At 47.2% G+C, this 26,416-nt stretch overlaps 1 protein-coding gene across 1 annotated transcript in view; it reads right to left on the reverse strand.

The window, feature by feature from the left end:
• Positions 1-26,416, reverse strand: part of ADGRB1 (adhesion G protein-coupled receptor B1) — a 232,251-nt gene that overhangs the window by 94,287 nt on the left and 111,548 nt on the right. The gene's annotated exons all lie outside the window — the stretch shown is intronic.

Genomic DNA, 26,416 nt, shown 5'->3' on the forward strand with positions numbered 1-26,416 from the left:
CATAGTAGCTTGTTAAAAGTACAGGTCTGTAACATTTCCCAAAATGCAGTCACATTCCATCGTCTAATATATTAAAAACAAAATGTTGAAATGAATGGGGGCCCACCTGAAATTGGCTCGCAACCCACCTAGTGGGTTTCAAATCCACAGTTTGAGAATCATTGGACTGTTCATTCTTGGTATTTGACATTTCCCTGAAAGTGTTATTTCATGGCCACTGATGCTGTCAGCATCACACAGTTTCAAAGCAGGTACCACATTTCCATAATTTCCTGGGGTGGTGATGATGGTGATTAAGAATATTTACATGCTGCTTTTCAACAAAAATGTCCACAAAGTGGCTTACAGAGAAAATCAAATAATTGAATGCTTCCCTGTCCCCTCCCCTCCCCCAAAACACCAGCAAACAGTCACTAGAAAAGGCACTGCACTGGATTGTGGAGGGCAGATGCTCTCCCCCTGTTGAATATAAGAGGAGCACCACTTGCAAAAAGTGCCTCTGCCCAGTTAGCAGGGGCCTGGGGCCAGATTCTGTATCTGAGACATAAGGGGAAGAAATGTGGCAAGGGCAGCCACTGAAATGCAGGTGACGTTGCTGCAACTGGCATTGCTGAAGCAGCAGTGAACATTTACTTTCAAAGAAAGGAAAATGTCAACCATTGCCAGCACCACCCATGGCACCCCCCCACCCCAATATTTGGAAAAATTTGCTGTCCCTTTGAAAGAGGAGAGAATATTGGACCAAACAGCAAATGTTTGGTGCAAACAGCAAACTGAAAGTTGTGGCAAACTGCAGATGCCTCATTTCTGCAATTAATTTTACAGATTCTTCTCAGTTAACCAGAGTTCAAAAGGTGTGAAAAACAGAACAATCTTAAAATAGAATGCACAGGTGTATGTGCATGGTGGCGCAGGCATAGCCCTGGAACTGACACACCCAGGGCATTGGTTTGTTTGCTCATTTTCTCATCCTGCTGGGAATTCCACATGTGGAAGTCTGCTTCCAGGCAGATCTTTCCCCTAGCTGGATTGAGGCGGGGCAGATGCCTAGAGGCGCTTGAAGGGGACATGATTGTGACATACAAAATTAAGCAGGGGATGGATTAAGTGGATAGAGGGATGTTCTTTTCCCTCTCACACAACACAAGAACCAGAGGACTTCCACTCAAATTGACTGTTGGGAGACTTAGGACGGACAGTAGAAAATATTTCTTTATCCAGAGTGCAGTTAGTCTGTGGAAAGCCTTGCCACAGGAAGTAGCGATGGCATCTGACCTGGATGCCTTTAAAAGGGAATTGGGAACAAAGTTCCGTTACTTTGAGGAGGCTTCCGTGACTTCCCTCCACAGGATGCAGTGCACATACTTTTGGCACATTTGCATCAGCACTGGAAAGTTGGATAGAATTGGGCCTAAAGTAACATTTTAGGTACCCTCCTCAAGGCATATGTTTAGAAGAATATTGTTACTAGAGCTGAAACAGGCATACAGTGTCTTCTCAGATCTGTGGATCAAACATAAGCAAACCTTTTAAAAAAATGTCCTTTCCTTCAGTGATGTTTGATTCAACAGCCTCTGTGAACTTTGACTCTGGATAATTCACTTCAAAAACCTCTAATGGTGTTTTCATTTGCTTTGATAATATTGACTAGCAGCAGGCACTGGGGGATTCTTAGAAGGGTGAAATTGGAAGGGATTGTCACTCCCGAATCGGCCTTTTCAGCCACACTAGACGCTGTTCCAGAACCACCATTCAGAGCGCGATACCAGAGTCTTCTGAGGCTGAAGGTTGCCAACTATAACTGAAATGGCAAGCCTGGAAGATGAGTGAGGGAGGAGACCTATCACTTGAGGGACTTTTCCACAATGCTTGCATTTCAATAGCTTTCACTTTGGGTGAATATGGATAGTTCTCTATCCACATGACCAGGGAACAACACTGGCTCCCTCTGCTTGGAGACCCAGATGAGCATCATCCCCTAGAGTCGGATACGACTGTGCAGGGGAAACCTTTACCTTTACTTATTATATATAATAACAAAAGTTGTATTTTGGGAAATAGGTGGAAAAAGAGAGAAAAATCCAATATTTGAAATGCTTTCATAAGAACATTGACATGATTGAGACATACAAAATTATGCAGGGAATGGACAGAGTAGATAGGGAGATGCTCTTTACACTCTCACATAATACCAGAACCAGGGGACATCCACTAAAATTAAGTGTTGGGCGGGTTAGGACAGACAAAAAGAAAATATTTCTTTACTCAGCGTGTGGTTGGTCTGTGGAACTCCTTGCCACAGGATGTGGTGCTGGCGTCTAGCCTAGATGCCTTTAAAAGGGGATTGGACAAGTTTCTGGAGGAAAAATCCATTACGGGGTACAAGCCATGATGTGTATGCGCAACCTCCTGATTTTAGAAATGGGTTATGTCAGAATGCCAGATGCAGGGGAGGGCACCAGGATGAGGTCTCTTGTGTTCTGGTGTGCTCCCTGGGGCATTTGGTGGGCCGCTGTGAGATACAGGAAGCTGGACTAGATGGGCCTATGGCCTGATCCAGTGGGGCTGTTCTTATGTTCTTAACTACAATTCCCAGGAAGACTTGCAGGTCTCTTGTTATCTTGTGTGCTCCCTGGGGCATTTGGTGGGCCGCTGTGAGATACAGGAAGCTGGACTAGATGGGCCTATGGCCTGATCCAGTGGGGCTGTTCTTATGTTCTTAACTACAATTCCCAGGAAGACTTGCAGGTCTCTTGTTATCTGGTGTGCTCCCTGGGGCATTTGGTGGGCCGCTGTGAGATACAGGAAGCTGGACTAGATGGGCCTATGGCCTGAAACCAGTGGGGCTGTTCTTATGTTCTTATGTTCTTAACACTTAACTTGGGAGTTTTGGGAAAAAGGAAACGGCTGTTGAGAATATATTTGCCCTTTTTGTGAAAGAACAGCCCAATCCTCTGGGCGTGATATGGTGATGCATCTTGCAACCTGCCATTGCCTTGTCCTCACCGCTACTCTGCAGGCTGCTGGTGATGGTGTGTTAGGCGGGACGTCCCATGCTGCCAGCCCCCAAAAGAAAAAAGAATCAAAAATTCCTCATGAGGAAGCCATGGTGTAGGCTTCCTCATGAGGAAGCTGCTTGAACCATTCACTAAAGAGGCTATGCCATGTCTCCAAAACTAGGCGTGATAGGGCAAAACGGATGCTATTTTTGGAATTGGCACCCCAAATTCATATCAAACCACCATAAAAGTTTGGGGAAAACTTTTCTGACCATCGGTTTTGTAGACCTGTGTTATGTATAAGGCAGCATCACACCATTTACAGAAGGGTAACTGAATCCTAAGAGCATTAATCCATTTATATGAATGACTCAGTGAATCCATAAGAAAGCTGATAGGATTTGAACCCAGGACATCCTACCAGGGGTGCAGTTAAGGAGGACTGGGTATGGGGAAGCAGAGCACCAGGACTTCTCCCACAGCAGGAACAGTTATGTCATCAGCAGGAGTGCTCAGGTGCTGCCTTTGAACCCCCCACCACCTTAGCTGAGAAGAAGCAACAGGTTCAGCAGAAGACAAACTGAGAAATTTGCATAGGGGCACAGGTTCATTTTTAGGCCACCATCTTTTACAAGATTTACCTGACAGCCAGAGCCTACAGCTCACTCATGTTACATTAAAGCTACAGGTGTGCACAAATTACCTGAGAATACATCCTATTGAACACAGTAGGACCGATTTGTGGGTAAACTTGCACATGCTGGCACTCTGAAATGCCTTTCTGTAATATAGTTTTAACCCCCTTTTTCAATTTTGAAGCAATTGCAACCAATTCTAAGAGTTTGGGATGAAATGAACTACATCTTTAAATGATGTATAATACAAACACATGGCAGTTAAACACTCCAATGAAGCAATTTACAGTGTTGTTGTTGTTTTTCTTTTAAAAAACAAACACACACCATCATCTTAATGGGGCATGGCTACAGGTCAGGAGATAATCATAAGCTCCTGCACATGAAAATTTACCACTACACCCCTGTCACTACACTCAATGCAATGAACTATGTGGAGGGGGGGGGAGAGAGAAAGACTGGAATAAATATCTTGGTAAATAAGGAGATAAATATTTTGTTTTGCTAATTTCCTGAATTCCTGCAGTTGCCTATTTAACCATAGGCTGGTAGGTTGGAGAGTGGCAAACTTGAAGCTGGTCGGAGAGAAACTTTAATCAGATTAGCAGCGATGATTTAATTATCCCTTTCAAAACCACAGAGATGGTTATTGATCCAGTTAGCTGCAGCACGGAAACAAATGGAGAGAGCTGATCTGCCTGCCAAGGGACTTCTAAATTTCAACTCATCCTAGTTTCACAATCGTACCCAAAGGAATCACTGCCCTGAGGAGGGAATGTGGGAACTGGTTGATCTGCAAGAAGAAATGTGTTAAGAAGGAGAAGGGAGGCACAGGCAAGGAAAGGGGTGAGGCCTGGCTCCATCTGTGTTTCCAGAGCTAATGGCATCTAGCTGAACGAAAGCTCTGCGCACAGGACAAGATTAGTGAACCATCCACTAATTAGCCATGAGGTGGGGAGAGGGGAGGCACTAGAGAGCTCACACTGCAGCTTTCAGGCTGAAGCCTTAATTAACAGCAAGAACATCCATTCACATCAAGAAGTACATACAGATCACCATCAAAATAAAACATATGATTCACTAAATACCCAGAAGATTATCTGGGGTGTTGAGGGGTGGATTATGCTTCTAAACCACACAAATGCAGCTCTGACTGAGGTCATTTAATACACCGCAGGAGGACAGTGACATTCCAGAGGGGCTTGAAACGTCTTCTCCTAGGCAGTGCATGTTTGCGCAGAAGGAAAATCTACTACGATTGATGATTTTAATCCAGTTTATGCATAGGATCGCAGCCTTAGTAATATTTGCAGGATGCTTGCACAAATGGTTGGCAACCTTCAGTCTCGAAAGACTATGGTATAAGCCTACAGCACCCGGTATTCCCAGGCGGTCTCCCATCCAAGTACTAACCAGGCCTGACCCTGCTTAGCTTCCAAGATCATGGTCTAAGCCTACAGCGCCCAGTATTCCCAGGTGGTCTCCCATCCAAGTACTAACCAGGCCTGACCCTGCTTAGCTTCCAAGATCAAATGAGAGACTGTCTGGGAATACTGGGTGCTGTAGGCTTATACCATAGTCTTTCGAGACTGAAGGTTGCCAACCATGCTTGGACATCAGTGGTAAGTACAAGCTCAGTTCTGTACAGAATGTCCTCTCTACTGATCCCTCTGCTCACTTTTCTCCCATAGTGGCAGCATTATAGGGATTCCAAATTCTTTCCCTCCACAGGTGGAAAAGCAATGGGGGGATGATTGTGAGTGGGAAAGTGACGTGAAGCAAAAGGCTAAGTTGCTTCTCACATTTCTGACACAGGCAGCAGGCCTCCAGTGCAGGTTTTGGTGACAGGGGTGGTGGTGGACAAGGAAGATTGTTCATACAACTGCTGCATATCACCTAATCTGCTCCTAAATTGTCCTTATAGAAACTCAATATGGTTCTATAAGATCATTCAACGAATTACACGTTGAACTGAGATGAATAGAGAATTTCCAGACTACTCAGAAGTAAGTCTCATTATGTTTATCAGGGCTTACTTCCAGGAAAGTAATGTATAGGATTGCAGCTGGTTATAGTGCGTCAGCTCTCTCTTAAAGGAGTTCGGAGAAGAATGACTTGTAAACATACTGTGTTCCAGTCTTGAGGCTATTAAATGGAATAACTTAACAAGCATACTGTGTCCCTGGCTTGAGGCAAGTTGTTCTAGAAAAAGGGCATGAATGTACCATAATTGTGTCACTCCACAAAAATCAAAGAGCAGCATGTTCCAGTTTTGCACTAAACTCAAGCAGGACAGGGGTACCGTTATGGCCGGGAGCCTATTCCTCACCACTCAACACTAGTAAATTCTCTCCAGTAAACTCTCTTGCTGGAAGTTAGACATTTTGGGAAAGGTGAGTGTGGGGTACCAGATACAAACAGGGAGAGAGTGCCGACCCCTTTAACCATTGTAGAGAAGAGGGAACTTGGGCAGGTGCAACCTTTTAAACACTGAGCTGCACCTGTCCAAACTCCTATACAATGACCAATGTTATTGGCACTCTGTCCCTGTTTATAGGAGGTTGGGCAGGAGGTCTGGTCTAGAGGGTTGAGCCTCCATTTGCCTGAAGATAACATCCGAAGGTTGCCAGTTCGAGGCCACCGGCACCATGCGACCTTGAAGCAGCTGACAAGCTGAACCTAGCTATTTCATCTGCTCTGAGCGTGGGAGGATGGAGGCCACAATGTGCAACCAGATCAAGAAAGAAACACCTGAATGTTGTGGTTTCTTGAAAGATAGAAACCTTCTTTCAAATTGTAAAAATCCCTACAGGGATTTAAATTTGCCTGCCTATGTAAACCGCCTTGAATAAAGTCTAAGGAGAAATCTGAGGACCAAGAAAGGTGGTATAGAAATACCTGTATTATTATTTATTATTATTATTTGTATCTGGTAACACATAGGCAAGAGGGAACAGGCAGGGTGAAGTCAGCAACATGCATGATCTCCAATGGCATCACAAGGGGGGTGTAGGCAGTGTGGACCACACTGGGTGACATGCCGGGGGGGGGTGATATCACTACTGGCCAAAAATTTTTAAATCACAGTTTTTAGGAATAATACCATCATGTTATATATCATCTGATATGTAATTTCATGCAGAATGCAATGCAACAAACCACGTTGAAATATCTTTATTCTATAAAAAGTTATAGCAAAAAAACCAGTGGGGGTGAGACAGTGATGCGCTGCCACGCCCACCACCTGGTGACCACACAGGTGATCTCCAGACTTGAAAGACAGAAGCACAACCTCTGACCCACTTTGAAACCCCCACATCTGCACTTGAAAATAAAGACATTGGATTAGGGATTAAATGAGAATAAAAGTGAGAAGGCTAGAAGGACTGCTGGGCATTCAGCAAATGCAACAACCACCCCCCAAGAATTAAGAACCGGAGAGACGTGGCTGCATCTGGTCCTGAGTGTGCGCCTGGCCCACTTTCCAGCGAGAGATGCAGACTTAAAAGCAGAGCAGGGAAAGCTGTCATTAAGAGAAATGCTTTGTCTGCTGATTCCTGAAGTCAGCTGAGAAGGAAGAGGATCTGGGAGAGCATAAAATGGGCAGGCCGTGTGTGGTTTTCCCCCAGGGGAGGCTGGTGTCTTCCATCACTCCTCAGAAATGAACTCGAGAGCAAAGGAGAAAACTCTGGATGAAGGGCTCAGTGAGTGCATCTCTCTGAATAGAGAGCAGGTTAATGTTACATTAACGAAACCTTCCTGGAGTAATTTATTTGAGAAGTGGCAGTCTCACGCAATGCATCTGTACTTGTCTCCTTGATGGTTCATGTTTACAGAGGAAAGTGTTTGCTTCTACCTGGCTGAGTCACAAGAGAACAGAATAATCTGTTTGCACACTATGTTCTTGGCTTGGGGCAAGCGATTACTGCTCTAGAAAGAGCACAACTGGCTTCAAGTGTGCTGCCAATATATTTGACCAGGTCTCACATGCTGGGTGCTGGCCTCTAGGCAAGATGTGTCTATACAAGCATATAATCAAGCTCTCCTCACTACATGTGACTTCATCACACTTTAAACGCATCCTTTTGTTCATATAATCAGGACAGGTGAAAAAGGCAATGTCTAGTGAGGCTCAAAAATATTTTACATTTATAATATTTTAATATAAAATAAAGCTATAATATTTTATTATTAAATTTTAGTCTCTTTTCTTGAGATTGGTTTACATCATTAACTTTTTTTCATGGAAAAGTGGCATTCAGGGCTTTTCATATATGAATAAAGGGCATGAACATCAAAAGATCCTTTCTGGATAAGTCAAGATATTGACCTAGTCCAACATCCTTTTTTCTGCAGTGACCAACCTGATGCCCATGGGAAGCTAATCAGGGCATGAAGCCCTTCCATGGCTGTTCCTCCCCAGCAGCTGGTTCACAGAGGTGCACTGTCAACCCAGAGCTGCATGGTATAATCTGGACTATTCTACATCCTAGAGGAAAGGCTGGTCTCAAGCAGTTTGCATGCATCCCTGCTAGATCCACTAACTCCTGCTGGCCGGACTGAAAACTTGGGAAAGAGAGAAATGCGTTCTGAAATTAAAGCCTTCTTCTTCCTTTCGACTCAGTGGACTAGCAATTGTTCAAGGACACATTTTTCACATGCCTAGAACCTTTGGAGCTCCTTCATCTCTTATCTCTCTATAAAGTCACAGTATACAAATCTACAGGATGGCAAGAAGTCCTGCATTCTGTCTCCCCGTTTTCCTTTGGTTTGCTCTGCCACGCTTTCCACTCCTCCTGAATTCTGCTTTAACAAGGATAGTTCCTGCAGTTAATTCCGGAATTGGGCAATGACCTGCTTTCAGGTTATTGGCATCTTTTGCCTTACTGATGCATAGGAGTGTATAGGACTGGCCTGGGCACCTTTAAAAGGGGATTGGACAAGTTTCTGGAGGAAAAATCCATTACGGGGTACAAGCCATGATGTGTATGCGCAACCTCCTGATATTAGAAATGGGCTATGTCAGAATGCCAGATTCAGGGGAGGGCACCAGCATGAGGTCTCTTGTTATCTGGTGTGCTTCTTGGGGCATTTGGTGGGCCGCTGTGAGATACAGGAAGCTGGACTAGATGGGCCTATGGCCTGATCCAGTGGGGCTGTTCTTATGTTCTTAATAAAACTTGATTTAAAAAAATGCTTTTGCTTGTTGTGATTGCATCAAGATTCCTTTTGTGTACTGTTTTATTAGTATGCACAGATGTGCCTTCACACTGGGAAAATACCCCAGAAGTGATCTTGATGCCATCACACACACACACAGTCTCATAAAGAAGGGCAGGAGGTCTGGTCTAGAGGGTAGAGCCTCCATTTGCCTGAAGATTAACATCCACAAGGTCGCCAGTTCGAGGCCACCGGCACCGTGCGACCTTGAAGCAGCTGACAAGCTGCAGCTGAGCTGTTCCATCTGCTCGGAGCATGAGAGGATGGAGGCCAGAATGTCAAACCAGATCGGAGTGTAACACCTTGAATGTAGTGGTTCTTGAAAGAGAGAACCTTCTTTCAATTTGTAAAAATCCCTGCATGGATTTAATAAGCCTGCCTATGTAAACCGCCTTGAATAAAGTCTTGAATAAAGACCAAGAAAGGCGGTATATAAATACTGTATATTATATTATTATTATTATATAAAGTTTAGTTTTTTTGTAGTGTTTACTATTGGGAAATAATACTATTGTAAATGCTTTTTCCTCTTTCTATCAGCTTCGCTCCTGGATCGGTTAAGGGGACTTCTGTAATGGCTGGATGGTTAGACCTATATTCCCATCCTCCTTCAAATCTGCATTCGACTCTAGCTGTCTTTTTCTATTTGCATTGCAAGAAAGCACCACTGCCCCGTTCTGATGTCCGCTGAGAAACTGCTGAATCGCTTACTGCTCTCATCATTACGCTGTAAGTTGCTGCAGTTGCCCTGAACACATGTCACTTTGCATTAGACTGTGAAGTTACGTAATAATTACACCACGATGTGTAGCACTATTTCTGCATTCCACGGATGAATAACTCTGCTGTGCTTTACATATCACAGTTGCTCCACATGATCTCAAAGACCAGATCTGGGAACATTTCTTATCCAAGTTTCCTTGGGGGCATCTAGCTAGCAAGATGGGAAACAAGGCTGTGCGATTAGATGGGTGCTCAGTCTGATCCAGCAGGGCTGCTCTGCGCCTAAGTTTTCACCTCTGGCATCTCTAGCTAAAACTGATCTCAGGTGAGCTAAATGACCTCAGCCTGAGACTGGAGAATCATTGACAGGAGGCATGAACCAATTCCCCCAACACACACACACTCTCTCTTAAAGCAGCATCCAAAAGGGGATTATGATATGCTGTGATTGAATCAATGCAGTCCTATACACTGGTAACAGGGATAAAGAACCATAATTTGATGTGTGATCCTTTCAGAAAGTTGAGGACTCTGAATTTTTGTTTTTGTTTTTAAAGGAAGAATGGTAGATGGTTAATGCATTGATGCTACAAAACAATAAAACTGGGTCTATTGGAAGCCCCAAATATGGGGGAAATTTGGATGGGGAGAATTGCATAAGCCAATCAGATGAGACAATCCTGGGCTAGATGGACTGACCCAGCATCTGGGTTAAATGAGATAGGATGTGAGAGATCCATGGCTGGGAGGGACCCCTGACTCTTTTCAGAAGCAAGCTATTAAGAACATAAGAAAAGTTCTGCTGGATCAGGCCAAAGGCACATCCAATCCAGCTTCCTATATCTCACAGTGGCCCACCAAATGCTTCAGGGAGCACACAAGACAACAGACACAGCCTGCGTCCTGGTGCCCTCTCCTGCATCTGGCATTCTGAGGTAGGTAGCCTACTTCTAAAATCAGGAGCTGGTACATACATATCATGACTTGTAACCCACGGTGGATTCTTCCTCCAGAAATTTGCCCAATCCCCTCTTAAGGGTATCTAGGTAAGTTGCCATCACCACTTCCTTGTAGTAAGGAAGTCCACAGACAGATTAGGTGAAGGGGTTCATTTGAATGAGGGTATGGAACCAGGGAAAGGATTCTGTACCTTTCTTCCCCCTGAGTTCCTATTAACTGCACAGCAGAAAACTTACAGGCATGACATTTAGCCCATTATTTTTTCCAGTGTGCAGCTAAGAGAAGTGGCGTTGGGGGTGAGTAATTTAACTTGGGGAACTGGTAGGAGGGCAAAGGGTTAGACCCCCCACTCAGACAGCTGCTCTGTTGAAAAAGAAAGGGAAAAAAAATAGATTGCATTCCAATTATAAAAACTCAACTTGTTCCTCAGGCAGATTCCTATGTTCAAATGTTCAGTTGGAATGTATGGTCCAATTTTAGCCTCATTGTTTATTATAATTCATGTCATTATTGATTAAGAACCAGGTCACATGATCAGGCCATAGGCCCATCTAGCTGTGATTATTACCCTTACTTTGTTTCCCACTTAAATATTTATAATAAGCTTTGGAAAATAAGCCAAAGCTGTCAAACCGCATACTACACATGAGCATTACCCAGTTCTCACTGTTCCCCGCTTCTCATTCATCTCACTCTCAATTCTCACTGTTCCTGAACAGAGACAGCAAGGTGCCGAATGCAATTTCTTTGACTCATACACAAGCATCATCACGGCCCAAGGATTATTGCATGCCAAATTTCCCATCATGCTGTGCCCTCCACACTTTACAAAATTCCTGCAAGACTGGACAACTTTCAGATTTAAAGTGTGCATGCTTACACATGCTATACATACAGAGGTAGCAATCAATACTAGAAAAAGGGAAAATAAAACGTCTGAGCATTCTCAACACAGCCTGAAGACAATTATAATGGGGCAGAAAAGAAACCCTCCTACTCTGTGTTTGCATCGTCAATACTGCGGGGGTGGAGGACGTTCACTGAAGAGAAACAGTCAGTGCCCCCCTGCCTGTTGTTTCTCCCCTACAAATAGCCCTGACCTTCCCTTATCCAAGACCCTGGAACCGGAAGCCAACGTGGCTTGGTGCAGCGCGTATGTTTGACCTGTTGGGGTTTTTCACAAGGAATCAGTAGGAAAGGTTGAGTACCCCTTTCTCTTTCCCACCAATTGTTCTCTAGACCTGTGGTTCCCAAACTTTTTAGCACCAGGACTCACTTTTTTAAACAATGCTTTATCAGGACCCACCTAGGTTTACCAGACTCAAACCATTATCTCCATTTATTTGCATATGCTTGCAAACTGCAGGAGCTGAGTTCTTTGCAGGGTAATTAGCAGCTATAGTCTCTGATTTTTGAATAGCCTCAGGGCTTGAGGCAATTACTGGTCTGATTTTTCATCATCCTTTGCGAACCCATCAAAAATCAGGTCAGGACCCACCAGTGGGTGCTGACCCATAGTTTGAGGGTCTAGATAAATACAGTTTTGGGAACATGTTTATTCCAAGCATATGTTTCTGAATAGCCCTCCCCATTCATTAGCAACACAACACACATTTGTGATTCAGGGCAATAACCTCTACCTTGTGTCTGTATTTTGTTCTTTTCTCAAACATAGTAGTGACTTGATGACAGAAATTCATTCAGAGGACAAGAGTTAGAATCTGGCAGCCTGCTCCACAAAATGCTGGAGGCAGGAACGGTGAACATTGCATTGCATTCCATCACACAACTGTGGTGATGCTGCTTTGAAGATGTTTGCACCTGCTTCCATTGCTTGACTTTGTGAGTTTCCATTACATTTCAGAGTGTTTAGAAACTAATGATTTTATTGTGGCTTTAGATATTGGGAGCTACCCTGCATATTGCCCTGACTGCAATCATGGAAAACGTGATTCAAAATCATGTTGTTTTTTTTATAATTTTTTTTTTAAGAAGTTGAATGACTGTGGTGCATCAAAACCCCTTTTATTAGCACAGGAGTCTAGGAAGGTGACCCACTTCCATTTCATCTCATCCTTCCAATTATGACGGGAGAGGAGAAAGAGGTGCAAAGAGTGAAAGCAAGCAAGAACACTGTTGTTCACACAGCCAATCAATTTGCTCCAAACTGGGACAGATGTTGCAACATCTGTGCAAAACTGTCAGCTGCTTTTCACATTGGAGGTTGTCTCAGCTCCCAGAATGAGTAGCAAAGGGACTGGGAAGATCTTCCCCCTAAGGGGAGCTCCCTACTGTTCTCTGGCAGGAGGACATAAGGGCATTATTTTGCTAATTAAATACCTGCTAATGTGGAAGCAGCTGAAAGAGGCAGCCTTCTAATTAAAGGGGGGTAGGAATCACTTTTCCTGAGGGCTCAGCTGAAGAAAATCTCCCTCCATAGCTCCCTGAATGGACCACAGGCAGGCAGATCAGAACTCAGTGGGATTTCAACATTTGTAACTTCCATCAGTTACCGCTATATAATTATTAAATAAACTTGGCAGATCACTGGTGACTGGACAAAAAGGTATCTGTTAAAACTGATGGTTCTCTCACTTTCACAGTCCAGTTTGTCCTAGCATCACATCTCTCTCTCTTGTTTGATGCACACACCATTATTAATATTGAACCTCCTCATTGGGGAAAGCCCACAACACAGAGACAGAGCTTGTTTTCTGTATGCAGAAGGTGCTAGAATATGTCCCTTTAATCTCCAATGCAAAGAGGCAGGTGGATCTGGTTCCAGATAGTTCTCAGCATACACTCCTCCATGCCCTTCTCCTACCTGGGTAGTTCTGGAGGGAGTCACTCCACTCCCACCACACGAAGGCTACGAACACGGAAGTGGTCTTGGGAATCGGCCACAGAGGAATCTGGGCCTTTCCAGCTCCCAAACAATGCCAGCCCCTAACACCAGACCTGCAGGAGTGTAGGGAGAGCCTTATCTAAACCCCTGATGCCGGTAAGAGTATAACATACTGGTCCTGGTGGAGAGGTGGTCTGACTCAGTAGAACAGACTGCAAGTTTTCATTTGATCAGGTTTTGGAGGAACTGCAGGGTCCATCCATCTGAAATGCACTGGCCCAACTTAACTCCTTGCTTGCTAAGAGCTGAGAAGGAGATGGGTTCTGCCCGCCTGACCTAAGGTCACTCCAAATTCTTAGAAATCTGTTTCAAAACCCAGAGAAGCGGAGCTGTCCTTTCAGCACCACAGACCCCTTTGGTCACTAGGCAGGGAAGGCTCACTCGTCTCTAGGAGGCTTAGCGCCGCCTTCCGCCATGCTGCCCACACGCCATCCATCACAGTCCCCTGGCAGTAGGTCAATTGTGTGACAGTTATTTTTCTCCCTGTGCTCCCAAGAAGCTGCCAGGAGTAAGTATCGATCCAGCTGTCAGCTCTGGCTCAGGAGTGGCTGCGCTCTAATCCGCTTTGCCAGTCAGCTAAGAAGCCAGGGCTTCTTAGCAGCCTGAACAGTCACCCCAGGGAGGAAAGGGCTGGGTGGGCTGTGGCAGTGCTCGAGGGCGGGCAACAGAAAAAGAGAGATCAGTATCTGTGATTTGCAGAAAACTGAGAAGGGCCCTGAAGTCAGGATGCAGCACCTCAGCTTGAAGCTTTATATGACAAAAGGGCAAGATCTGTTTCGTTGCCATTAAGGCGAACACTGACTGACTGCTCTGTCATTCTATCTGATCATTACCTGGTCATTGTATTTTCTTTTCTTTTTTTTTTTTCAAATAATGTACATGACTCTGAAGTCATTTTGGACTGAAGAGCAAGATAACAGATATTCCAAATAAATAACAGACTGGCCCATGTGCCCTCCTGCCCCTGTCCATATCTCAGCCAACCGTCTGTCTGTAGCCATGGTCATTGCCGAGGCCTTAGAAGAGACAAACCAGTGGAATAGTTTTTGAAGGCCAGTTCAATCTGATCGTATGCCAGAGCTCCTATTCCTTCAGTCCGCACACATGAGTGATGCTTCCCCCTAGTGGCCGATCCACAGAGACACCACAACAGCACTCCAAATGGATGTGACCCACGTGGACCTTTCGGGGTGAACCTTTTGGGGTTTTATACAGCAAAATCATTGCCTTCGAGGATAGCACTCTTCTAGAAACACACTCTTCTATGCCAGCAGAGGATCACGTTGGCATCCTTTAGTCTTGGAAGACTATGGTATCGCACTCTGAATAGTGATTCTGGAACAGAGTGTCCTCTCCACTGCGTGAAGCCTGGGTATGGATATGGAGGATAGACTATTTCCCATGCAGCAAATCCCCCCTCTCCACATCGCTGAAATGGTCCAATGGAAAGGCAGAGGCCAATATGGTTGGTTCCAGCAGCGTCGCAGGAGTTGCAAGAGCATGACGGTGTTCAGCCGCGAACTGCCTCAGGGACTCTGGCTCCGGATTTTGCCTCGAGGTTGACTCCTGAAGCCTTTTCCATAACTGGATGTAGCCACAAGGCAGTGGAGGTTTGGGATCAGAGCTTTCCTTTTCTCAGATGAGCTGCCTTCCCAGGCTAACAAGTCCCATCTACCCGGTGGCTGTTTAGTTGCCTCTTATGACAAGTACAGCCAAACTGGGGCTGTGGAGGGAGAGGATTGCAGAATTGTGGTAGATAGAGAAGAGATTGTGGGACATGGAGGAGGGAGAGGTCAGGTTGAGTTGTGCTGGATAGAGAAAGCAGAGGGAGGAGAGGGTTGTGGGACTTGAAGGAGGGAGGGGTCAGACTGGATCACCCTCTCCTCCCTCTGCCCTCTCTATCCAGCACAATCCAGCCTGACCCCTCCCTCCTCCATGTCCCACAACCCTCTACTCCCTCTGCTTTCTCTGTCCAGCACAGCAGAGGATAGGCAGCAAAGAATTAGGAGTAGCATTTTTTCCTTGATTTTCTTTGTCTCAGCAGCTCATGTTCAAGGCTATTCTGCCTCCCCACAAGGATGTTGAGAGCAGTATGGATCTACCAAAAGCCATTGGAGGCATTTGGGATGCATTCACTAATTGTTCATAGAGCAATGGAGTGCCGTTGATGCAGCAGGCTCCACCCTACTGCACGCACATTTGTGGGCATGCCCACAGAGTGCCCATGAGTGCATGTTTGTATACACATAGCATGACTGGAACTCTGAATACTACCTTTGACTGGAACTCTACCTCCTCACACACACACCACAGCAGTGTTTCAAGGGCAGAGCCTGAGGGGCACTGCCCTGGATGCCATGCGCCAAGGAGGCACAATTTTTTTCCTTCACCAGTGCCTCCATGACTCCTGGGCTGTCTGGAGAAGGAGGAGGTGCTGTCACCCCCATTCCTTCAAGCCCCTTCAAAGGGAAGCCCCCACAGGAGAAGGAATGGGGTTGGCTGCCTGATTGCGAAGTGGACACTGCTGGCTCCTCCTCTTTCTCCAGGCGAACCCAGAGGTAATGTCATGATGGCACTTGATGTGATGTCACTATTCAGGGTACCAGGGTTATTACATATGCCTCTGCCCGCAAGATATGCCTCTCTCTGCCGCATACACAAACACAGAAACTCAATCCACAGCTTTTCCATGCTGAGTCTTTAAAAGAGATGCGCATACACATACGTGTGTGTGTGTGTGTGTGTGTGTGTGTGTGTGTGAGAGAGAGAGAGAGAGAGAGAGATGCATTTCCATTCCAAAATTTCAGTGTGATCATCTTTCCCTCCCTCCAAAAAATCAAATCAGGGGCTCTTGCATGTATGTAGCCTGTACTTTGGGCTGCTGACAATTTAACCTGACTCTGTGTTGCCTGCCCTGGCCAAGCCCTGCAAGCAAATTGTACAAGGGTTCTGGGGGAGGTTGTTGTTGCCATCTATGGTGAAGGACTCTGTGGGGCTGACTCGGTGGGTCTGGAGCGACTCCTGCAGCATTAACAATTCCTGACATATTCAACACAAGCTGTCTGGGCAACAATGAATTCAAGAGTGACACCACGTGGGCTGAGCAGCCTGCACTGAAAGGCGGGGGGAGGGAGGGCTGCCCCTGTCCCTACCTCAGCATGTAACTCAGTCCGGAATGGTGGGATTCTGCACAAGGGGGTGGAGAATGGAGCAATTCTATCACATCCCCCTGACTGGAACAAATCAACCACCTCTTGATGAAACGAAACTGGGGTGGGGGGATGGCTGACTGCAAAACAGTCAGAGAGAGAGAGAGAGAGATGTGAAGAAAAAATGCATTGTATTCAAGCGATGCATGGGAAGGAACCTCATGCATGAGCCTCAGTGACAGAGACATGCAGACACAAAAGGCGCAGTCCCACACACTACATATTCGTTCAAGGGATGCGGTCACTCTGCCCTGAGAGCGTCCTTGGAAGCAAGAAGGTGGGACATCAATGCCTCCACAAATGAATAAGACTCATGAAAATCCTCCTGCACAAAAGGGTCAAAGGGCCACTTTGACTAACCAGCTGAACAACCTCAGGATTTCTTGCAAATGCTGCTCCTCACCCCCACCCCAGAAACATTGGGGTCACCTGGGCCACAGAGTGACATGACTTTGCCTCAGTGTCCATTCAAAACTTACACAAAAGAGAACCGTGCCAGTCACGTCATCAATGGCTCTTGGCCGCTGCCATTCTATTCAATGGGGGGGGGGCCTAAAACAGAAGGGGGCATTGATAATATCATACCAGCCAGCTCAGCAGAGGCCTGTTCCAGGCTGCTGTCAATCACCTTCTCCCTCCCTTGGTATCTGGCTCTTGGGATCTGTGGCCGCCTGTTGTTTAATTACAGGAGCTCATTTATTCCCTCCCACAGCCTGTCAGGGACACCTCCCAGTCTCTTTCTCCTTCTCACTAAAACCCTGCTTCCCCCCCCCCCCAATAAAGCCAACTCACTCCCAGGTCTGAGGCATTTGTGAGAACCGTGTGACTTGTAAGCATGGAAACCCATAATGAGGCCCACTTAGCCAGGACACAACAGGAGGCACACAGGAGCCTGAAAACTGGACACCTCCCAAACAGCTTGGGGGAAAATCCCCCGCCCCCCCAAGAAAGGGAGAGATGGAGAAAGGATGTAGGGATGGGGGGGTAGAGTAAGATACTTGAGCTCTGTAACCCAGGACCAATGCAGAGAGTGGGCGGGGGGGAGTCTCCTTCCCTTGGCACTGCCTGACCTGCCTGGCACTGAGGCACTCGTTCCATCAACATGTAGGCCGTGTCAGCGCATTGAATGCCACAGGCCAGCCAGCTCACCCTGGGCATTGTTAGACATCCAGCAAGGGGAGGGGATGGGGAAGAATGTTCCCCTCTCACCAGTGTTTGGAAAGGAGAAAATGGGAACATGCCGATCTAGGTTTACTTCAAACCCCCCCCCCCCATGAATACACACTGCTCCTTTTCCCCCCCGTTTTCTTAATTGTCTTCAGAAATTCTCATGCATCACCCCTTTAAACCCAAACTTGAAACTGGAGTGAATGGGGAATGTTATAACAGCACCTGATAAATTGGCAAGAAAGGGACGAAGGTTGGTCAGCTCTTTCATTAATGCGCGTGACTCTTTTGCAGGAGCATTTCCAGGAAGTTGGAGTCCTAAGAAATCACACTTGCTAGACTACATGCTGACTTCTGGCATCCTGGGAATCAAAATATTTGGGAGCTCGTTTTGCATAAAGGCAGTGATTTTCAAACTCACCTGGGCCGTGGCGCACTTCACTCTCACAGGGGCACCACATAGCACTTCATGGCCTCTTCTTCTCTCTCACTGGGCCAACAGCACATGAAATATTGTGCAGAAAGCACAAGATCTTGTACAATTCTCCTGTGCTAAAAGCTCCTGGATCCTGTGCTAAAAGTTCCTGGATGTCCAGAGTCAGCTGTGGCCAGGAGTGCATTGCCCAGCTTCGGCTGGTCTGACAGCTGTGGCTGTACCTGTCTCAGGCGGATCTGGCCACGGTGGTCCATGCCATGGTGACATCAAGATTAGATTATTGTAATGCTCTCTACGTGGGACTGCCCCTGGAGATGGTCCAGGAGCTACAGCTAGTACAGAATGCGGTGGTCCATGTTGTTGCTGGAGGTTGGTGGTTTGACTCTGTCACACCACTGCTTCGGTGGCTGCACTGGCTGCTGGTTCATTTCCAGGCTGAATTCAAGGTGCTGGTTTACACCTTTAAAGCCCTAAATGGCTTGGGACCCGGGTATTTGAGAGTCCGCCTTCATCCATTTGGTCCAGTCCGTTATCTGAGGTCATCAGAAGGGGCCCTGTTGGTTGTGCCGTCATTGAGAGTGGTAAGGGGGATGACGGCCTGAAACAGGGCCTTTTCAGTGGTGGCACCTGAAGTAAGGAATTCCCTCCCCTTTGAATTGAGGGCAGCTTCCTCGCTATTAACTTTCCAGCAGGGCCTGAGGACTTTTTTTATTTAGGAAAGTGCCTATTTAGTTTTACAGGGCACTATTTTATTTAGTGCCCCTGTGAGTGCACCATGGCACACTAGAACATTGAAGCACACACTTTGAGAACCTCTGGCATAAGGAGTTGTCCCCATAGAGTCAATAGCCAGGTGAAAACCTCAGTCACACATGCTCCCCTGCCTGTTCTTCACCCATGTGAAGAGGAGATTAAAAGCTTAATTTCATGAATTGCAATTCCCCATTATGTGTGAGAGCCCAATCCTGAGCTGCCCAGGGCGTGAGGCTGCGGCGGCACTGAAAATGGCTGCCGCTGCATGCTGCGCACCCAGGGCAGATGCAGGTGGCATGTTGGGAGAAGGGGATTTTCGTCCCCGTCCCCTGGGTAAGCGTAGAAGCCCTGCATTGTTGTGTGCTTAGTGTTTGGTTACAAGGGACAGAGCTGAATGCACAGAGGAAGGTTCCTCTAGGCCAGTGATTTTCAACCTTTTCCATCTCATGGCACACTGACAAGGCATTAAAACTGTCAAGGTACACCATCGGTTTTTTGACAATTAACAAGGCACACCATGCTGCCAGTGGAGGCTCACATCTCCCATTGGCCCTACTAGTAAATGACTTTCCCCAAATTCCTGTGGCACACCTGTGGACCACTCACAGTGTGCCATGGCGCAGTGGTTGAAAATGACTTCTCTAGGCCATTTGGATCAGCCTGAAGGCCAAATTGCATGACCTTCCACAAGTTTGGGCCAATCAACCCCTTGCAGACAAATGACACACTAATGGGCATTGAGGGACATTGCCAGTGGGAGCATCAGGGGGCATGGCCGTGGGCATAATCCCTCCCCCCTCCCTTACACCATTGTTGGATGTGGGGGCGGGGTTGCTGTCTGATCACAGTATATTCAAGTCCCTGAATCACACTAGCCTGTCTTTGCAGCCCACCCAAGTAAAACCAACCCCAAATTTCATGCTAGAGGAGGCACAGCCGTATGAGAGAGAGACAAAGAAAGTAACCTGCCGAGATATCAGTTCAAACTGTGCGGCTAAGCAGTTAATAATTACTTCCTACAAACGCACCAGCATAGCCCAAATCATTCCACGCTTGCGGCTTTCAATTTTGCCAGCTCCTGCCAAGCTCATTAATCATACACTCTGGTGCAAACAAAAACACAAATGGGCTCCCCCGGCTGGTCCCTTCACAAATGTAAAAGGTGGGGCAGAACCGAGGAGGAGGGGAGGATGAGTTCACCCTCCTGACATGCAGTCACCCAGGCAGGCTGGATTGATTAAATCAAAGAACCACTGCGGACAATACAGCTTAAACATCTATCTAAATGCAAATTCGTACATGGTGGATTGTGGGATTTTCTTTTCTAGTGGTATTGGCAACCTTCAGTCTCGAAAGACTCTGGTATCGCGCTCTGAAAGGTGGTTCTGGAACAGCGTCTAGTGTGGCTGAAAAGGCCAATCCGGGAGTGACAATCCCTTCCACACCGGGAGCAAGTGCAGTCTGTCCCTGGTCTGTCTCCCTGGCTGTGGGCCTTCCTTCTTTGCCTCTTAGCCTCAGACTGTTGGCCAAGTGTCTCTTCAAACTGGGAAAGGCCATGCTGCACAGCCTGCCTCCAAGCGGGCCGCTCAGAGGCCAGGGTTTCCCACTTTTTGAGGTCCATCCCTAAGGCCTTCAGATCCCTCTTGCAGATGTCCTTGTATCGCAGCTGTGGTCTACCTGTAGGGCGCTTTCCTTGCACGAGTTCTCCATAGAGGAGATCCTTTGGGATCTGTCCATCATCCATTCTCACAACATGACCGAGCCAACGCAGGCGTCTCTGTTTCAGCAGTGCATACATGCTAGGGATTCCAGCACATTCCAGGACTGTGTTGTTTGGAACTTTGTCCTGCCAGGTGATGCCGAGAATGCGTCGGAGGCAGCGCACGTGGAAAGCATTCAGTTTCCTCTCCTGTTGTGAGCGAAGAGTCCATGACTCGCTGCAGTACAGAAGTGTACTCAGGACGCAAGCTCTGTAGACCTGGATCTTTGTATGTTCCGTCAGCTTCTTGTTGGACCAGACTCTCTTTGTGAGTCTGGAAAACGTGGTAGCTGCTTTACCGATGCGTTTGTTTAGCTCGGTATTGAGAGAAAGAGTGTCGGAGATCGTTGAGCCAAGGTACACAAAGTCATGGACAACCTCCAGTTCATGCGCAGAGATTGTAATGCAGGGAGGTGAGTCCACATCCTGAACCATGACCTGTGTTTTCTTCAGGCTGATCGTCAGTCCAAAATCTTGGCAGGCCTTGCTAAAACGATCCATGAGCTGCTGGAGATCTTTGGCAGAGTGGGTAGTGACAGCTGCATCGTCGGCAAAGAGGAAGTCACGAAGACATTTCAGCTGGACTTTGGACTTTGCTCTCAGTCTGGAGAGGTTGAAGAGCTTTCCATCTGATCTGGTCCGGAGATAGATGCCTTCTGTTGCAGTTCCAAAGGCCTGCCTCAGCAGGACAGCGAAGAAAATCCCAAACAAGGTTGGTGCAAGAACACAGCCCTGCTTCATGCCGCTTCGGATGTCAAAGGGGTCTGATGTGGAGCCATCGAAGACAACAGTGCCCTTCATGTCCTTGTGGAAGGATCTGATGATGCTGAGGAGCCTGGGTGGACATCCGAACTTGGGGAGAATCTTGAAGAGGCCATCTCTGCTGACCAGGTCGAAAGCCTTCGTGAGATCTATGAAGGCTATAAAGAGTGGCTGTTGTTGTTCCCTGCATTTCTCCTGCAGTTGTCTAAGGGAGAATACCATATCAGTGGTGGACCTGCTGGCTCGGAATCCACACTGTGATTCTGGATAAACGCTCTCTGCAAGTACCTGGAGCCTCTTTAGTGCAACTCGGGCAAACAGCTTTCCTACAACGCTAAGGAGAGAGATGCCGCGGTAGTTGTTGCAGTCACCCCTGTCACCTTTGTTCTTGTACAGCGTGATGATGTTTGCATCCCTCATGTCTTGAGTTACTCCACCTTCTCTCCAGCAGAGACAAAGGATTTCATGCAGCTCAGTGATGATGATCTCTTTGCAGCACTTTAGGACCTCAGCAGGGATGCTGTCTTTTCCAGGTGCCTTGCCAAAGGCAAGGGAGTCCAGGGCCACGTGAAGTTCTTCTAGGGTTGGTTCACTGTCAAGCTCCTCCAGCACAGGCAGGCACTCAATGTTGTTCAGCGCTTCTTCGGTGACTACATTTTCTCTGGAATATAGCTCAGAGTAGTGCTGCACCCAGCGTTCCATCTGCTGCGCCCAATCCTGGATGACCTCGCCTGTGGCAGACTTCAGAGGGGCAATTTTCTTCTGTGTCGGACCTAGGGCCTGCTTGATACCATCATACATCCCCTTGATGTTGCCCGTGTCAGCCGCTATCTGTATCTGGGAACAGAGCTGGAGCCAGTAGTCGTTAGCACATCTCCTGGCAGTCTGCTGGACTTTGCTTCGAGCAGCTCGGAGGACCTGCAGGTTGCGCTCACTGGGACAGGCCTTGTATGCTGCTTGAGCTCTCCTCTTTTCCTCAGTGACTGGTGTCAACTCCTCAGAGTGGGCTTCAAACCAGTCTGCCGCCTTGTTGGTCTTCTTGCCGAATATGGACAAGGCGGTGTTGTAAACGGCATTCTTGAAATGTTCCCATCTGTTGGATGCGTTTGCATCGGCCGGGCCTGGAAGAGATCCTGGATGACCTTGCCTGTGGCAGACTTCAGAGGGGCAATTTTCTTCTGTGTCAGACCTAGGGCCTGCTTCTCTTTAAAATAAATAAATAAATCCAAACACTTCATGGGACAACTTCATCTTGGGGAGACTTTACTGAGTGGGACCAGTGGCATAGCTAGAGGGGGTGCAAAATACTAAGTTTTGCAGGCACCTGAATGGCACATCCTTCCCTTTGAAGCCATTCCAGGAAGTGGGAGCAAAACAGGGGCCTTTTGCGGCATCTGCAAAACTTAGTGCTTTGCACCCCCTCTAGCTACACCACTGAACGGGACGCAATCTCATAGGTAAGACGCCATGGAAACTGCCTATTCCCCTTCAGCAATGGCGGAGCGTGTGCTCTGCTAGCACGAGCTGTTGCACATGCGCTGTAAAGCATGTTGCAACAGCACAGCCTCCAGGCGTGCCATCGGGAAGGTCAAAGCAGAGGTTGCTTGCCAGAGCAGGTAAGTCCAGTGCTGAGCAATGCAGAGGCAGGAGAGGGTGGAATGGGGAGGGGTTGTAAGAGTGCAGGGGGAGGGCATTGACAGAGACAGGGTGGGCAAATTGGACCTAGGACAGGGGTAGGAATTAGTAGCACTGGCATGCACCAATGTCAGTAAGTGTAAAGTCATGCACATTGGGGCAAAAAATCAAAACTTTAGATATAGGCTGATGGGTTCTGAGCTGTCTGTGACAGATCAGGAGAGAGATCTTGGGGTGGTGGTGGACAGGTCGATGAAAGTGTCGACCCAATGTGCGGTGGCAGTGAAGAAGGCCAATTCTATGCTTGGGATCATTAGGAAGGGTATTGAGAACAAAACGGCTAATATTATAATGCCGTTGTACAAATCGATGGTAAGGCCACACCTGGAGTATTGTGTCCAGTTCTGGTCGCCGCATCTCAAAAAAGACATAGTGGAAATGGAAAAGGTGCAAAACAGAGCGACTAAGATGATTACTGGGCTGGGGCACCTTCCTTGTGAGGAAAGGCTACAGCGTTTGGGCCTCTTCAGCCTAGAAAAGAGGCGCCTGAGGGGGGACATGATTGAGACATACAAAACTATGCAGGGGATGGACAGAGTGGCTAGAGAGATGCTCTTTACCCTCTCATACAACACCAGAACCAGGGGACATCCACTAAAATTGAGTGTTGGGAGAGTTAGGACAGACAAAAGAAAATATTTCTTTACTCAGCGTGTGGTTGGTCTGTGGAACTCCTTGCCACAGGATGTGGTGATGGCAACTGGCCTTTAAAAGGGGATTGGGCAAGTTTCTGGAGGAAAAATCCATTACAGGGTACAAGCTATGATGTGTATGTGCAACCTCCTGATTTTAGAAATGGGCTATGTCAGAAGGCCAGATGCAAGGGAAGGCACCAGGATGAGGTCTCTTGTTATCTGGTGTGCTCCCTGGGGCATTTGGTGGGCCACTGTGAGATACAGGAAGCTGGACTAGATGGGCCTATGGCCTGATCCAGTGGGGCTGTTCTTATGTTCTTATCCTATCCCCTTTCCCGGGCCTGATCCATAAACACATATCAATGTAAACTTGTGCCAGCAGTGTTACTGGCAAGGTCTGAGTTAACCCATAGAGGCAGCTGGTGTTTTCCTGGGGCAAAGGGACAAATATCCCCCTACCTCAAGCAGACTTTCCACCTGCTAAATCCCTTCATGGTATGCAGTGGAAACTGCCAGCGCAGAGGAATTTGCACTGGATTGGGCTGTTAAAAGGGACAGTCCCTCACAGTCTAAGAACATCACAAGAGCACCACTGGATCAGGCCAAAGGGTCCATCTCTTCCAGGTTCCTGGATCTCACAGTGGCTTCACCAGTGGCCTCACACAGGACAACAAGAGACCTGCATCCTGGTGCCCACCCTTGCATCTGGCATTCTGTATACTCTACAAGGGGCTTTTACGATGGGCCAAACCAGGCATTTTGCAAAAGGTGAAGCTGATGCCAAAAGCAACAGCTGCACCTTTAGGTCCCTGCTCTCCCCTGCAATGCTGACAAGAACTCACCAGTGACCTTCCATCACAGCACTCTCTGTTTACCAGCCCCATCTCCAGCTGCAGGCAAAGAAGGCACAGAACACCAAGATGTGAGGAGACGGGGAAGCTGTTAGGTGTTTTGGGGCGGGGGGGGGGGGGAGAAGCCTTGGCTGCTGCTTTTTGGCAGAAATGCCACACTGAAGCAGAACTGAAGTTTGGCCCTTGATAGCAGAATATCTTTCCAGCTCCATCCCCCTGACTGGCAGCTGCACACTTTCAAAGGTGATCTATCTGGCTCCAGTTTTGAAAACTAATTTCCTGACTTTGCCTGTATCCCAACCAGGTTTGCCTTCATTGCAGGCTCTGAAAATAAACCAAGCTTATAGACATCCGCTTTCTCCCATCAGTTCAAGTGCAAGAGCACAAGTCACCGCACCAAGAATGGGTAAGTTCTGCAGCTCCTCAGTGTGCGTGCCTGTTCCACTTCCAAGTACATGCCACAGTTTTGTGTAAAACTATAAAACATGCGACGAGCACACATTAAAATGCAACTTGTGGGAGTTATTTTCCACTGACAATGCGTGTTTGGAGAGATGTGTCTTCATGGTCATGTGAAGAAAGACCATATTGCAGTGGCTGACCATATGTTAAGAGCTACCAGATCTTGATCACCCAGTATCAGAAACAGCAACAAGTGTGGGGGCTGACTGGAAGGCTTGGGAGCAGTAAGGAAAAATATTAGCCCTCTGGAGGCCCCTCAATCACCAATGAGCCTCCCTGAACCTGCATCAGCTCAATAGGCCCCTCCCACCTCTGACATGCCGCTACCCCTCCCTCGATCCACTCTGTTCCACCCACCCCGCAACTTGCCAACATCAGGATTGGGCTATCAGTTGTATTCCTGCATGGGAAGTCCATGAAATGTTCTGCATGTTCATATGAAATGTTGTGCAATTTCTTTATAATGCAACAACGTTAATAATTTAATTATTATTAATAATTAAAGTTATTATTGCAACAACGAAGTTAATAATGCAACAACGAAAACTATTATTTATGAATAACATTTGGTGAATGCTCCAGGCAGCCCAACCCTGAGCTGCCTTGTGGGCAGGGCAGCTGCCGAGCCAAAATAGCTGCCGAGGCATTCATCCCCTTCCCTCGAGTAAGGAAAGTAGCCCCACAATGGGACTACTCGACTCTGCGCCAGCTATTTAGCCGGCACAGAGTAAAGGAGTCCTGTGTCTTGCCAGGCGGCCCAATGTAGAGCTCTGGATCTAGGAAAGCTCCAGTAATCCTGCCCCACTCCCTCGCCCCACCATGCCTGCCCTTTTCCACCCTGGAACACCTCCCCCACCTCTCCCCATGCTCCCACTCACCTCTCCACTGTCCGGCGCTCCCATGGAGCACCAGGCAGCACTCCACCATCTCCTGACAGGTGCTGGCCAAACATGCCTTATGGCATGTTTATAACAGTGTGCGCTGGCGGTGAGCTAGTAAGCACTGTATAGGACTGGGCCCTCAGTCAATTTTGTTAACATGTGATCAGCTCTGACAGCCTTCTGATCTAACTTGGAACGTTAAAAAAAATTTCTGGATTAGAGCAAGGACATATTGTTGAAAGGCTCCCCCCCCCCAATAACTGGCTCCCGATATACCAATGTACACAGATGCACACTGACACTATGCATCTAAAGAATCTTGATGAGATCACACAATTGCATAATGATTCTTTTTTGTTCTACA

This window comes from Tiliqua scincoides, chromosome 4 (assembly GCF_035046505.1).
Source record: "Tiliqua scincoides isolate rTilSci1 chromosome 4, rTilSci1.hap2, whole genome shotgun sequence".
Classification (NCBI taxonomy): Eukaryota; Metazoa; Chordata; class Lepidosauria; order Squamata; family Scincidae; genus Tiliqua; species Tiliqua scincoides.